At 44.8% G+C, this 15,026-nt stretch overlaps 1 long non-coding RNA gene and 1 pseudogene across 1 annotated transcript in view; one reads left to right on the top strand and one right to left on the bottom strand.

Moving 5' to 3' along the window:
• Positions 1-15,026, top strand: part of LOC141087615 (uncharacterized) — a 50,144-nt gene that overhangs the window by 19,734 nt on the left and 15,384 nt on the right. The window lies entirely within an intron of this gene.
• Positions 6,538-8,245, bottom strand: LOC141087612 (pre-mRNA-splicing factor RBM22 pseudogene; annotated as a pseudogene).

Genomic DNA, 15,026 nt, shown 5'->3' with positions numbered 1-15,026 from the left:
GTAATCAAAAGTGTAATTTCTGCACATTTGACAATGCTCCCCTTAGAATTTCCAGATTTGGATTGTAGGTGACTACTAGAAACCCCCAGTTGTTTTCTTGTTTAGTTTTGTAATGTAGATGATTCCTTGATTTTCTGGTGGTTTTTGAAATCTGATATTCAATTGTTCTTGGATAGTAGACCTGATTGAAAAAGGGCTTTCTGAGGTCACCAAGGTGTTTGTCTATCTATAGGGTTGGAACATATCCAATTGTATCAGATGTTCTTGGCTGTAGATAGACTTTGTGTTTTGGATGAGACCATTTAAGGTACGCTGGATAGTCAATTGGCTTCTAGTACAGGGACGTCTCTATGTCATAGTTCTGTAGCTTAATGATGGTACCCAAAAGGTTAATTTCAGTACAGGAATAGTTGAATGTTACGTTGATGGTGGGATGAAATTGATTAAAGTATTCATAGAACTTCTTCAGCTGTTGCAGATGCTATGCTGCGTTTTGGAGAGCCCCTGATGTGCCTAAACAGTGAAACCCCCACAAGTGACCTCTAGACCCCTTAGGGGACCAATCTAGATGTGTCATGAGCATCTGGAACTCCCAGGTGCTTCATAGAAGTTTATAACATAGAGGTGTGAAAATAAAAAAATCAAATTTTACCCACAAAAATGTACTTTTAACCCCAATTTTTTTATTTCCATAAGGGTAACAGGAAAAAATGGACCTGAAAGTTTGTTGTACATTTTCTACGGAGTACGCCAATAAACCTTATGTGGGGGAAAACGACTGGTTTGGGCGCACAGCAGAGCTTGGAAAAGAATGCATGATGTTTAAAAACACATACTTTGATGGAATGGTCTGCTGGTGTCATATTGAAACTTTTCATTTTTTTCACGAAAATGTTGTTTTAGCCCCAAATTTGTTTTTTTCACAATGGATAATAGGAGAAAATGGATACCATAATTTTTTGCGCAATTTGTCCCTAACGTGACTATACTCCAGATATGGTAAAACACTTCTTCTGCTTGGGCACAAGGCAGGGCTACAAAAGGAAAGAGCGCTATTTGCCTGGGATAGATTGTGAATGCCTTGTTAAATTTGAAGAGCCCCGGACATGTAAAAATAGTAGAAACCCCCCATAAGTGACCCCATTTTAAAACTAGACCCCTCAAGGAATTTATCTAGGGGTGTAGTAATTATTTTGAACACATAGGTGCCTCAGAAAATATTATAACATTGAGACTTGGAAATATGACATTTTAGTGTTAAAAATTTAATTTTTGTACTTGTCAGGTACATATGTTGTTAGTAATTACTGTTAGGTCACACAAGCACAGAGTGCGATTTGGCTTTTATAGCACAGATTTTGCTAGAACAGTTTAAAGGCAACATTTGCAGAGCCCCGACGGTGCCAGAACATCAGAAAGCAAACCCAAAGTGACCCAATTGTAGAATCTGCACCTCTCAATGAATTTATCTACGGCTGCAATGACTATTTTGTAACATCCACGCCAGGCTTTTTTTCTGGAGAATTGCAAATCTGCCAGTCGAGTACCCATACATTGTGTCCCCACACAATGTAGAGCCTCTAAATATTGTAATGCCCCCATACATTGCGCCCAGCTTGTGCTTCTGGTTATTTTTTCTGAATAAACCAGCACTAATAGGTCCTCTTCCAGAATTAACCATCCTAGCCACCATGTATGTGGAATCTTTGTATTCTAATATGAGGGAACTGCAGTGCGTGCCATGTTCTTTGACTTCTCTAGTGCCTTCAATACCTTACAGCCGCTCTTATTCCGAAATAAGTTGACTGATATGGCAGTGGATGAGGGGATGGTGAACTGGATAAACAACTACCTGACGGACAGGCCACAGTTTGTAAGGATGGGGGAGGTAGTGTCTGGCAGTGTACGGATCAGTGTGGGAGCCCCTAAGGGTACAGTGCTGTCGCCCTTCCTCTTCACATTGTATACAGCTGACTTTCAGTATAAATCCGATTTCTGTCACCTCCAAAAATTCTCAGATGACTCAGTGATTGTAGGGGGAATTGTGGGGGACCGGGGTGAGGAGGAATCAGAGAAGGATGACTTATGCTTCCAACTGGATTCAGGGTTGACTATTTACATCTCCTCGGATACAAAGTTTGGCTTTTTGCATCCGATGGGATGCAAACTGCATCGAATGGGATGCAAGCTGCATCTGTCAGGTCTTGGGCGCACGGCAGGGCCTGGAAGGGAAGGAGCACCATTTGACTTTTTGAATGGAAAATTAGCTCCAATCGTTAGCGGACACCATGTCGTGTTTGGAGAGCCCCTGTGTACCTAAACATTGGAGCTCCCCCACAAGTGACCCCATATTGGAAACTAGACCCCACAAGGAACTTATCTAGATGTGTGGTGAGCGCTTTGAACCCCCAAGTGCTTCACAGAAGTTTATAACGCAGAGCAGTGAAAATAAAAAATCATTTGTTTTCCTCAAAAATGATTTTTTAGCCCGCTATTTTTTATTTTCACAAGGGTAACAGGAGAAATTGGACCCCAAAAGTTATTGTCCAGTTGATCCTGAGTATGCTGGTACCCCATATGTGAGGGGGACCACTGTTTGGGCACACATCGGGGCTCGGAAGGGAAGTAGTGACGTTTTGAAATACCGACTTGATGGATTGGTCTGCGGGCATCATGTTACATTTGCAGAGCTTCTGATGTGCCTAAACATTGGAAAACCCCCACAAGTCACCCCTTTTTGGAAACTGGACTACCCAAGGAACCTATCTAGATGTGTGGTGAGCACTTTGAACCCCCAAGTGCTTCACAGAAGTTTATAACGCAGAACCGTGAAAATAAAAAAAATCATTTTTTTTTCACAAAAATAATTTTTTTAGCCCCCAATTTTTTATTTTCCCAAGGGTAACAGGAACAATTAGACCCCCAAAATTGTTGTGCAATTTTTCCTGAGTACGCTGATACCCCATATGTGGGGGTAAACCACTGTTTGGGCACACGTCGGGGCTCAGAATGGAGGGAGTGCTGTTTGACATTTTGAACGCAAAATTGGCTGGAATAAATCGTGGCGCCATGTCGCGTTCGGAGACCCCATGATGTGCCTAAACAGTTGAAACCCCTCATTGGTGAAATATTACAAATCGCTCTGATTGGCTGTTTCACTTTTAACAGCCAATCAGAGCGATCGTATGCACGTGGGGCTAAGCCACACCCCCTGGGATTAACCATAGAGTGTCCTCTGTGTGCGGGTCGGGTGACCTTTCAGTGACCCCGGTCACCCGACCCGCAGGAATGTTATTGATAGCATGATGCCTACAGGCGTCATGGGTTGTAATGGGGTTAATCTGCAGGTTAACACCATTAAGGTGACGGCCGCTGTAATGAGAAAGTGCGTAACCTGGGAGGAAATTGACATTTTTTCTTCCAGAAGCCGCCGGCTTTCACTCATGCAGTTGTGCCGGAGGAATTACAGTCACGGCTCACAGCATTGAGAGTGGCGACTGTAACCGCACCCCGACACTGACAAGTCGTTCAGGAGTCAGGGCCTGCATTAGGGGCAGGCAGATGCCTAGGGCCCCCACTCCTCCAGGGGACCCCAGCCAGTGGCCGCTATGGGGCCTGAGTAAGAGTGGTCTGGCGCCGTCCCTTCCCCACATTGCACATTCAACTTATCAGCATCATAGATGCCGATAAAGTTGAAAGCAGTGATGGAGGAGAGAGTGTCATGTGACGATCCCTCTCCCATCACTCCCTCTCTACCTGTGACTCAGCGTGTTTCAGCAGTGGAGCTGATGAGATGCTAAGACGCTCTACAGAGTGCAGAAGTCAGAGCAGCAGGGGAATGAGGATAGGTAAGTATTGTGTGTGTCTGCAATATAGTGTATGTGTGTGTCTGCATTATAGTGTGTGTGTTTGTGTGTGTGCTGCATGATAGTGTGTGGAGGGACTGCACCATACTGTGTGTGGGGACTGCAATATACTGTGTATGTGGGGGGGCTGCACTGTATGTGGGGGCTGAACTATACCCAACCGTCATCGCAATCTTACTATTCCTGTCCCACCATTCTGCTGCCATTTTGTGTCTGAGACTCAGCTCAGCAGGTGCCAATGTGGCGCCCCCAGGAGTATGGTCGCCACAGTGGCATTACCTTCCTCCTAGGGAGTGTGATGTCATGCTTGAAGGGTCTCTCTATCAGTTAAATACAACACACCGCACAGTTCCCACTCCAGGCCAGCAGAGGGAGCTCTGAACCAAAACTGGGGGAGAAGCTGCTCTCTGGGGGCCAGGAAGGGGAAATTAGTTCGTGTGAGGAGGGAAACGGATGTGGACATGAGGAGAAGATTGAGCAGAGTTCAGGCTCACTTCTAGCTGTAGCGCATGATCTAGAGTCCGGTCTCCAAGGTTGTATGGATACTGATGTTCCTGCAGCAGAAACCGGAGGAATAGGAAGCTGTAAATGCTCTATTCCTACATAAGACTCAGAGGCACAACAGCAACGTGTGAGCCAGAAGAAGAAGGCTACAGCTGTCTGCCATACGAGGGAGTTCTAAAAGAGAGCAAGCAAGTGGAACTTCAGTGTAACACAGTACTGCAAGTACCTCAGATAAGCGCTAGAAAGGAGACTACACAACCCATCTGCATAGAGAGATTCCTAAGTTGCTTCCAAGCTGGCCAGCCTCTGTTCCATCTGTAATGTGGACCCTGGACTGCACTTACAAAGCACAGTAAAGGTAACGAAAACTGCACCCTGTTGTGTCATTGCATTCTTCCTGCAAACCCTCCAGCACTGCTACATCTCTGTGCCAGACACTACACCCTCTTCCTCAACACCTATTACCACTGCCCTGGGACCACTACTCTACCTGTGGGGAGCTAGTACATCTTGCTGCCTTATACCATCTGTCCCAGAGGATCTGCCTGCAGTGTCGGCTTAACCCCTTCATTGCCGAGCACCACAGGTGGCGTCACGTATCATCCACTTATAAACTTTAACCAGCTAATCTTAACCCCCTTTTACATAGACGCCCAGGGCCACGGACCGGGTCACCGCTACTTTGACACTTCCCTCTGAGATACCGACCCGGTACCGAGTACCCCACTGCCCTGGCAGGCGATCCACCATTACATCAATAGATCGTGCCTGCAGTGCAGACCCTCAGTCCCCGCACTGCACAGACTGGAGCCGGGCGCTGGGAGGAGACGGTGAGGTGTAAATGCTGTAATTGTCAGGACTGAGAGTGTCAATACTTACATCGCGTGCTGGAAATTGCAGTCTGTAATAATAAACCAGAGAAATGTATAAAGTCCATGAAATATTTCCCCTTCTTACATTGTACCGTACATCACACACTCATAGGTTTCCATTACACTGGATAATCAATGGGTTTTCAAATAATCGCACAAGACAGAATTAATTCTACAGCAATCTATGAGGGAAACTGGCAGCGCTGCATTGCTAAATCTGCCTAAGGGCTCATACTCACTTGTGAGAGACTCGCACGACTCTCGTATGAATCTCTCGCATGAAAACCTGGCACTGCCGCTGGCACTGGGACCGGAGCGTGCGGCTACATGTATTTCTATGCAGCCGCACGTTACAGTCCCAGTTCCGGTGGCAGTGCCGGGTTTTCATGCGAGAGACTCGCACGAGAATTGTGCAAGTCTCTCGCAAGTGAGTATGAGCCCTAAAAGTAAGAGTTGTGCATATTGTGGGGGGCAGTATGCTACATAGTGTTAACCCTTTAATGCCCCATGATGAATATAGTCATCATGGAGCGTGTCAGGGACTTACGATCAGTCTCAGAAGCAGATGTTGGCTATATTATATAGATGTCATCATCCTCTATCGGCAGCAGTTGGCGTGCCCGCTAGTTGCCACTAATAACTTGCCTGATGCCGCTGTGCATTATTTATGCGTGACATGGTCTCAGGGAGCCGATGATTTGCTATGACAGCGAAGGGCCGGCTATACTCCCCCCATGCCTGGTATGTGATCTCTACAGTGATGTCCAGCCTGTGGTTGGGCGTCATAGAAGACAGTGTATTGCTGTATGTAGCACAAGCGATCAGATGATCGCATCTTCAAGTCTGTAAGGGAACTAACAAAGAAAAAATTAAAAAAAAAATGTAAAAAAAAAAACCCATAACATTTCAAATCACCCAGTTAAAATTAAAGAAAGGATAACATTTTTTTTTTCAGTGTACATAATTTAATACCAACTCAATCTACAGTATTATCCCTAAAAGGGTTTATACAATAAGCAAGAAATATGTCACACTTGGCCAGAAGGCATGAAAATGTAATTTTTGTAGCCTATAGACATTTCCTCTGTTTCTAGGAAATGTGTATGTATTTGAATAGCACCATAAAGTGTCAGATAAGAATCACAATTTATGAATACTGTTTTATATTCTAATGCCTCCAAATATAAGCACATATAAAAAGTCAGCTCTTGTGGAAGAAAAAAAAACATGAAAAGTTCTGTTTTGATAATTTATTAGAAAAAGAAAAAAGACAACCAAACAAAAGATTTCCAAAACACATATCCTCAGATTTAGACACTGCTAGGCTTGCCTGTATGTGCGCCCATACGTTAGGGATCTTGTGAAGGGTAATGAATATGACCAGGAGCACGGAGGAATGGTGGCGGAACCATTGGAGGAAACATGTGTGGGCTGAATCCTGGAGGTGGAGCAATGTTAACCAAAGCGGAGGATCCATTTGGCGGAAGGTTAAAATAGTTTGCAGAAGACTCATCTTCTGTAGGTGGAGGTGGCAACACTCCAGGTAATCCAGGAACAGGTTCAAGTTTCAATCCAGAGTCGGCAATGCCTTCCCGCTCTCTCTCTTTCCCTCTTGCTGCTTGAGGTCTTCCCCACTTGACATTAAGGCGACGTCCATTCACAATCAGCTTATTAAATGATTTCTCCGCTGCTGTTTCCGCCGATTGCCTAGTGGCAAACTGAACAAAGGCGCACTGCTGACGCTGGACTACTGTAATTGTTCTTATTTCACCAAACTGGTAAAAGTGATTTCTAAGCTCTGATTCGCTGATGTTGTCGCCCAGTCCTCCCACATATAGAGTAGTAATGGTCTTGTCCTCTGGGGGGTCCAAATGTGGCATTGTGGAGGCCCTTTTCAATAGCTTATCTGCTACAGGGTCATTGATGCCATAATAACGGTCTTTGATATTTTGATCTGCAAGAGGGTCATCGGGATCTGTGGGTTTCTCGTGCCTATATGGACACTCTTTGCCTCTTTTACACTCTCCTTTCACCCAAAAAGAGCAAACGTGGGGCCGGTTCCGTTTGTAGTATGGAGTGGTCCGGGCAAGCTTTAAAAGCATATCACAGCTTGATGCGGCTTTTCCAAGACCTCCAACAGGCCTTGTTCCATCGGAATTTGAGATCTCTCTCTCCATGTTCTGTGTGTAGTATTCCTTATTTACATCCGATCTAGACATATCATCCTTAAAGGAAACCCCTGCTTCACGCACTTGAATTGGAAGCCCAAATTCCAGGTCTAGAAGGCAGGTCTGGCAGACATTTTTTTAACTTGCTACAAGTCTGACACACTTCTGTTTTCTTAAAGCGCATTCGCACCCCTGGGCACCATCGAAATACTGTAAATGGACGTGCACATATCTTGCACTCTTTCCCATATTTTTCTTTGGTCATCCTGATATACGGGTTTTCTCCCAGACATGTCTGACAAAGAATAGGAAAGTCCGCGTCCTCCCAGTTCTGCCAGTTATAAGTATTTGACCCGATAGACATCGCCATTCTGTTTCGGTCCAGCCACCGACTGCAAGGAATCTACCTAGTGAAAGGAAAACATTTTAAAAAACAAACACATTTGGTAATAATATATTCAGAAAAGTCCAATCTATGAAAATCTAAAATTAATTGACCCAATCTGTAAAAACGAAGAAGCGATCAAAGCTTCGTAACTACCCCAATATTATATCATTAATTACATCAGGTCAACACACAAAAAAACGAGCCCTCACACAGCTCCATCAACCAAAAAATAAAAATAGTACTGGTATTCGAAAATGATGACTCAAGCTAATTTGCTGTTTTTTTGTGCAAAATTCTGTTTTTTTTTACCACTTAAAAGGGAATCTGTCAGCAGCTTTTTGCTACCTCATCTGTGAGCAGTCTGATGTAGGCGAAGAGAAGCTGAATCCAACGACGTGTCACCAAGTCAGTTGGTCCAGGCAGTTGGCCGTGCGTAAATAACGGACATCAGACAACAGAAATTCATTGTTATATACATATAGAGATCTCATTACAGTCACTATTCTGAATTACATGACTTTTCTTATTTCACACTTACATGAATTGTTTCCCAAATTGCGCTTGTTATTCTCGTAAATAACAGCATAAACCTGAATGACATAAAAGGAGAAAGGTTTCCTTATAAATAGCCTAATGGTAAATACCAATTGTATCAATAGTACATATTGCCATAACGAGCTAATTCACAAATATATGATTTTCTAATGATAAATGTATGAGATATGGGAACTTGGAAGTGGAGGCAGCTTGTGATAAGAAATCAGGACCTTATATAGCCAGGAAATGGGGAATAATAAGGACAGGACAGGGGTATAACACACACATACTCACAATTAAACTCCTACTAGAACCCTCAATGGAATTCTGGGCGAGTGGCTTCTTATGTATTCCTCATGATGTCACAATATCCAACCGATCCTGTGATGCACAACATTCTAGAATGTGCTAGAACAAGCCCTGAGCCAATGAAATCCAAGATAATTATGTCTAATAAAGTCTATGGAGGGTTTATAATAATGTGTAATATAAATAATCTGATACAGTAAATTGTTACAAATGATAGGAAACAACAACCCCCCTCCTGCACACAGACCCGGGAGCACATATACGCAAAAGCGTCTTATGATACTATTTTTTTCTTATACTGTTCTTATACACCCTATGGACAGAAGTATAGGGATACAACATTTTATGACATCCCATTCTACATCCATAGGCAATAATTTGAATTTTCTCCCTTTCTACACGATTTTTGAGGTGTCTGTGGGAATTTTTGCCCCTACATTTAGAAGAGTATTGGTGAGGTCAGACACTGATGCTGGATGGGTGGTCCGGGCTAGCAATCTTCATTCTAGCAATTCCTGATGAGGTTGAAGTCGGGACTCTGTGTGGCCAGTCAGATTATTCCACACCGAACTCCCCCAACCTTGCCTTTATGGACCTTGCTTTGTGCACTGGAGCACATTCGTGCTGGGAAAGAAAAGGGCCTTCTCCAAACTGTCCCCACAATATTGGAAGCATATATCTCTCCATAATGTCTTCTATGCTGAAGAATTAAACTTTCCCTTCACTGGAACTAAGATCCCAAAGCCGACCCCTGAAAATCAACCCCATAGCATTATCCTCCTCCACCAAAATCTACAGCTGGCACAATGCAGTCAGGCAAGTAACGTTCTCCCGGCATTCACCAAACCTAGAGTCGTCCATCAGACGACAGAGAAGTGCAATCCGTGACTGCACAGGACACGTTTCTACTGCTCTGCAGTATGGCAGGTTTAAAAAGGATTATACTCATAAGACATTTTAAGAAACATGAAGAAAATCTGGTTATCCAAGCTGATAAGGAACCGTGTCACACCTCCACCAGCCTGACTAGAGATCACCACACTCCTAAGCCATCACTCCCATCACCTCTCCATTTGTCACAGAAGCCTCAATCTTAGAACCTTGGCTTATCTTTAGAAGACATCACTCCGTCCACCTTATGCACAAATATCCTGGTTTGACATCTCTTACATGTTTTAAGGCTATGTGCACACGTTGCGGATTTGCTTGTGTAAAAATCTGCGCGGATTCTTCCTCTCAACAGAAAACGCAGTTGAAAATGCGTGCATTTTTGATGCGGATTTTCATGCGTTTTTTTTCTATGGATTTGTCTGCGGATTTGCAAGCTAAATAAAAGATCTATTATTTAACAAATAAAAAAAAGAAATGGGATGTAATTTCCTTGTCCAACCTCTTCTTTTACATTCTCCATTGAAGACCATAATATCATTACATACCATGTTCAAATATAATGTTTACACACAGAAAACAAATACAAGTAAATATACACTGCTCAAAAAGATAAAGAGAACACTTAAACAACAGAATATAACTCCAAGTAAATCAAACTTCTGTGAAATCAAACTGTCCCACTTAGGAAGCAACACTGATTGACAATCAATTTCACATGTTGTTGTGCAAATGGAATAGACAACAGATGGAAATTATTGGCAATTATCAAGACACACTCAATAAAGGAGTGGTTCTGCAGGTGGGGACCACAGATCACATCTCAGTACCACTGCTTTCTGGCTGACGTTTTGGTCACTTTTGAATGTTGGTTGTGCTTTCACACTCGTGGTAGCATGAGACGGACTCTACAATCCACACAAGTGGCTCAGGTAGTGCAGCTCATCCATGAAGGCACATCAATGCGAGCTGTGGCAAGAAGGTTTGCTGTGTCTGTCAGCGTAGTGTCCAGAGGCTGGAGGTGCTACCAGTACACCAGGAGACATGGAAGGGGCTGTAGGAGGGCAACAACTCAGCAGCAGGACCGCTACCTCTGCCTTTGTGCAAGGAGGAACAGGAGGAGCACTGCCAGAGCCCTGCAAAATGACCTTCAGCAGGCCACAAATGTGCATGTGTCTGCACAAACAGTTAGAAACTGACTCCATGAGGATGGTCTGAGTGCCCGACGTCCACAGATGGGGGTTGTGCTCACAGCCCAACACCGTGCAGGACGCTTGGCATTTGCCACAGAACACCAGGATTGGCAAGTTCTCCACTGGCTCTCTGTGCTCTTCACAGATGAAAGCAGGTTCACACTGAGCACATGTGACAGACTTGGCAGTCTGGAGATGTCGTGGAGAGCGATCTGCTGCCTGCAACATCCTTCAGCATGACCAGCTTGGCAGTGGGTCAGTAATGGTGTGGGGTGGCATTTCTTTGGCAGGCCGCACAGCCCTCCATGTGCTCGCCAGAGTTAGCCCGACTGCCATTAGGTACCGAGATGAGATTCTCAGACTCCTTGTGAGACCATATGCTGTGCGGTTGGCCCTGGGTTCCTCCTAATGCAGGACAATGCCAGACCTCATGAGGCTGGAGTGTGTCAGCAGTTCCTGCAAGATGAAGGCATTGAAGCTATGGAATGGCCTGTCCATTCCCCAGACCTGAATCCGATTGAGCACATCTGGGACATCATGTCTCGCTCCATCCACCAACGTCACATTGCACCACAGACTGTCCAGGAGTTGGCGGATGCTTTAGTCCAGGTCTGGGAGGAGATCCCTCAGGAGACCATCCGCCACCTCATCAGGAGCATTCCCAAGCATTCTAGGGAGGTCATACAGGCATGTGGAGGCCACACACACACACTACTGAACATCATTTCCTTGTCTTGAGGCATTTCCACTGAAGTTGGATCAGCTTGTAATTTGATTTTCCACTTTGATTTTGAGTATCATCCAAATCCAGACCTCCACGGGATATTAATTTTGATTTACATTGATCATTTTTATGTTTTATTGTTCTCAACACATTCCTTTATGTAATGAATAAAGATTTGCAACTGGAATATTTCATTCAGTGATATCTGGGATGTGGTATTTTAGTGTTCCCTTTATTTTTTTGAGCAGTGTATATACAGTATATATTCTATTCTAACCTCTCACGCTGTGATTTTACTGAACGCGGCACATGAATTACCGGCTTTGATTCTATATTTTACCGAATGTTACCGAATTTTTCCAATTTCAAGAAAAATGCTCGTGTTACAGATCACGAATCCGAATGTACCATATTTGTGCCGAATTTATGTTTGACAATTGTTTTCCGAACATATTCGCTCATCTGTAGTCAAGAGGTTCCTAAGGAAGTTGGATGATGTTGCATCTCCATACTGGTATATCCAGAGGGAGCCCAAATCCCAAACGAGGGGTAGTAGAGCCACCACTATTGAGAGTCCAAGGTTCCAAGGTGCTGCTGAGGTTTGCCAAAGACCGCGGGTAAAGGCTTGCTCTGCTGGAGATGTCACGGTCCTGGTCATATAGCCTTCCAGTGTCCTATTCCCTACGCACTGAGGGACTAGCTTGGGGAAGCGATGTGCGTACTATGCTTACCCCTTTTCCAAAGTATAAGTCCAAAGTATCACTATCACTTTTCAATATTACTTGCACTATTTCTCTTTCTCAGCAAACTGATCATATCCTTTATGAGGCAGTCAGCTCTGATAATGAGGCACAAGCAGGGAGTTATGGGTCTTTCAGATTTTACATGTTTTTTTTAAATTTATTGTACTTATAAAGCACCGTCATATTCCGTGGCACTTAACAGACATCATCACCGTCCCCATTTCCGCTCATAACCTAAGTTCCCTTACTATGTCTTTGGCGTGTATACGGAAAGCCACATAAACAAAGGGAGAACATACATACTTTTTGCAGGTGTTGTCTTTGATGGGATTTAAACCCAAAACCCCACCACTGCAAGGCAACAGTTCTAACCACTGAGTCTGTGCTGTTCACACACAGCTTGTCCCTTCAATTCCATTGTTGGAGGGGTTTCCAGGTTTGACGCAAAAGCTTTCAATCCCTCTGTGATTGGCAGACTTGTGAATCCTCACTGCGTGCAATCAGGATGCTCCAGTACCAGGGGCATGACCGGGCTGTCGGGTGACTGCAAGACCCTTAACTCAATTACGGTGTACACTATCCAAATGGAATTATCTATGGAGTTCTTGTTTGGGCAAGGCAACTTCACAGTGCTAAGTAGACATTACATCCAGGGTCTTTCTGACAAGGGTGTCTGTTCTGGGATTCTGTTAACCAATCACACATCATTTGTAGACTTAATAGCTGTCTACAAATATCTAAAGGGCTGTCACATTGTAGAAGGATCAACTTTATTCTCATTTGCACAAGGAAAGACTAGAAGCAATGGGATGAAACTGAATGGGAGGAGACACAGATTAGATATTAGAAAAAACTTTTTGACAGTTAGAGTGATCAATGAGTGGAACAGGCTGCCACGAGAAGTGGTGAGTTCTCCTTCAATGGAAGTCTTCAAACAGAGGCTGGACAGACATCTGACTGGGATGATTTAGCGAATCCTGCTTTGAGCAGGGGGTTGGACCAGATGGCCCAGGAGGTCCCTTCCAACTCTACGATTCTATGATTCTATGATTCTATAACAGATGCTGGAGAGCAACTTGCATCACGGTGACACTTAATGCTCTGAAGTTTATCATGTATACATGGATATATCACACCATACTATATTTGGTGATTGAGATCACGCAGTGTGCATGTGGGAAATGTTACGTATTTTCAGTAATCAGTTTGCTACAAAACTTTCATAAATCTATCAATATGTACTTTTATCAAGTTGTTCTTTGGGAAACATCTCTATGTCCATGGTTATCAGATTTTTTGAAAGTACAAGAAGAAACACAAACGCACATTATTATTATTATTTATTTATATAGCACCATTAATTCCATGGCGCTGTACATGAGAAGGGGTTACATCAAAATACAAATGACACAGTAAACAAACTAAGAATGACAGTGATACAGAGGGGAGAGGACCCTGCCCTTGCGGGCTTACAGTCTACAGGATTATGGGGAAGGGGACAGTAGGTCGGGAGTTGCAGTAGCTCCAGTAGTGGTGAGATGGCTGCGGTCATTACAGGTTGTAAGCTTTTTTTTAAAGAGATGGGTTATCACGTCCCATCTGAAGGATCCAAATGTGGTGGATAACAGGATGTGTTGGGGCACAGAATTCCAGAGGATGAGGGATATTCGGGAAAAATCTTGAAGGTGATTGGTTGAGGAGCAAATAAGCATGGAGGAGAGGAGGTCTTGGGAGGACCGAAGATTACGTCCTTAATGATTTGATCTAACATTGACTCAAAGAGTCGGGCACCCTGAAATGGCAGATTGGTCAGTAATTTCTTTGAGGACAAATCAGCCTGCCAAGCATTTAGCCAGACCGTCCGCCGGACGGCTACCACGTTACTGGATGCTTGAGCTGCGTAGGACGCGGCATCCAGGGCTGCTGATACCATATACCTCCCGGCATGAGAGATTTGATCTGCAAACTCCGCCAGTTCCGCTGGTGGTGCCCCGGTCAATATGCCCTGTCTAAGCTGTTTGGCCCATTCTGTAACGGACTTAGCTACCCAGGCTGAGGCGAAGGCTGGACACAATGTAGCGGCTGCTGCCTCAAAGACAGATTTTGCCAGGGATTCTATCCTCCTATCATTGGGATCCTTTAGGGCTGCCCCACTGGTGAGTGGGAGGACTGTACTGGTAGAAAGTCTGGACACTGGTGGATCCACCGAAGGGGAGGCAGTCCAGTTGGCGGTGAGATCTGGAGGGAAAGGATATAGAATCCCAAAACGACTTCCCCTCTGAAACCGCCAGGTTGGGTTTTCCCTTTCCCTGGCCAACACTTCCTCAAAATCCTTGTGGGAGGCGAAGACCCTAGAGGGGGATTTATGAGGCTTAAATAGGGATGAGCGAGTATACTCGTTAGGATTTGGTACTTGGCGAGTAATGTGGTACTCGCGGTACTCGAATCCTGGCAAGTATTTCACTACTCGCCTCGCAATATTCGGCACAGCCCGCACAGTCCCCGCACAGTCCTCGCACAGCACCTGCACAGCCCAGCACAGTCCCACACAGTCCGGCACAGTACCTGCACAGCCTCCCACACAGCCCAGCACAGTCCGACACAGTACCTGCAAAGCCTCCGCACAGCACCTGCACAGCCCAGCACAGTCCCACACAGTCCCCGCACAGCCCAGCACAGTCCCACACAGTCCCCGCACAGCCCGGCACAGTACCTGCACAGCCCAGTACAGTCCCGCACAGTACCTGCACATCCCCCGCACAGTCCCCGCACAGGCCAGCACAGTCCCCGCACAGGCCAGCACAGTCCCCGCAAAGCCCAACACAAGCCCACAC

The sequence above is a fragment of the Dendrobates tinctorius genome, unplaced genomic scaffold (genome assembly GCF_039654945.1).
Source record: "Dendrobates tinctorius isolate UK_male_01 unplaced genomic scaffold, ASM3965494v1 ptg000035l, whole genome shotgun sequence".
Taxonomy (NCBI): Eukaryota; Metazoa; Chordata; class Amphibia; order Anura; family Dendrobatidae; genus Dendrobates; species Dendrobates tinctorius.
Note: the sequence above shows the minus strand (reverse complement) of the source record. Positions and strands in the feature narration are given on the sequence as shown.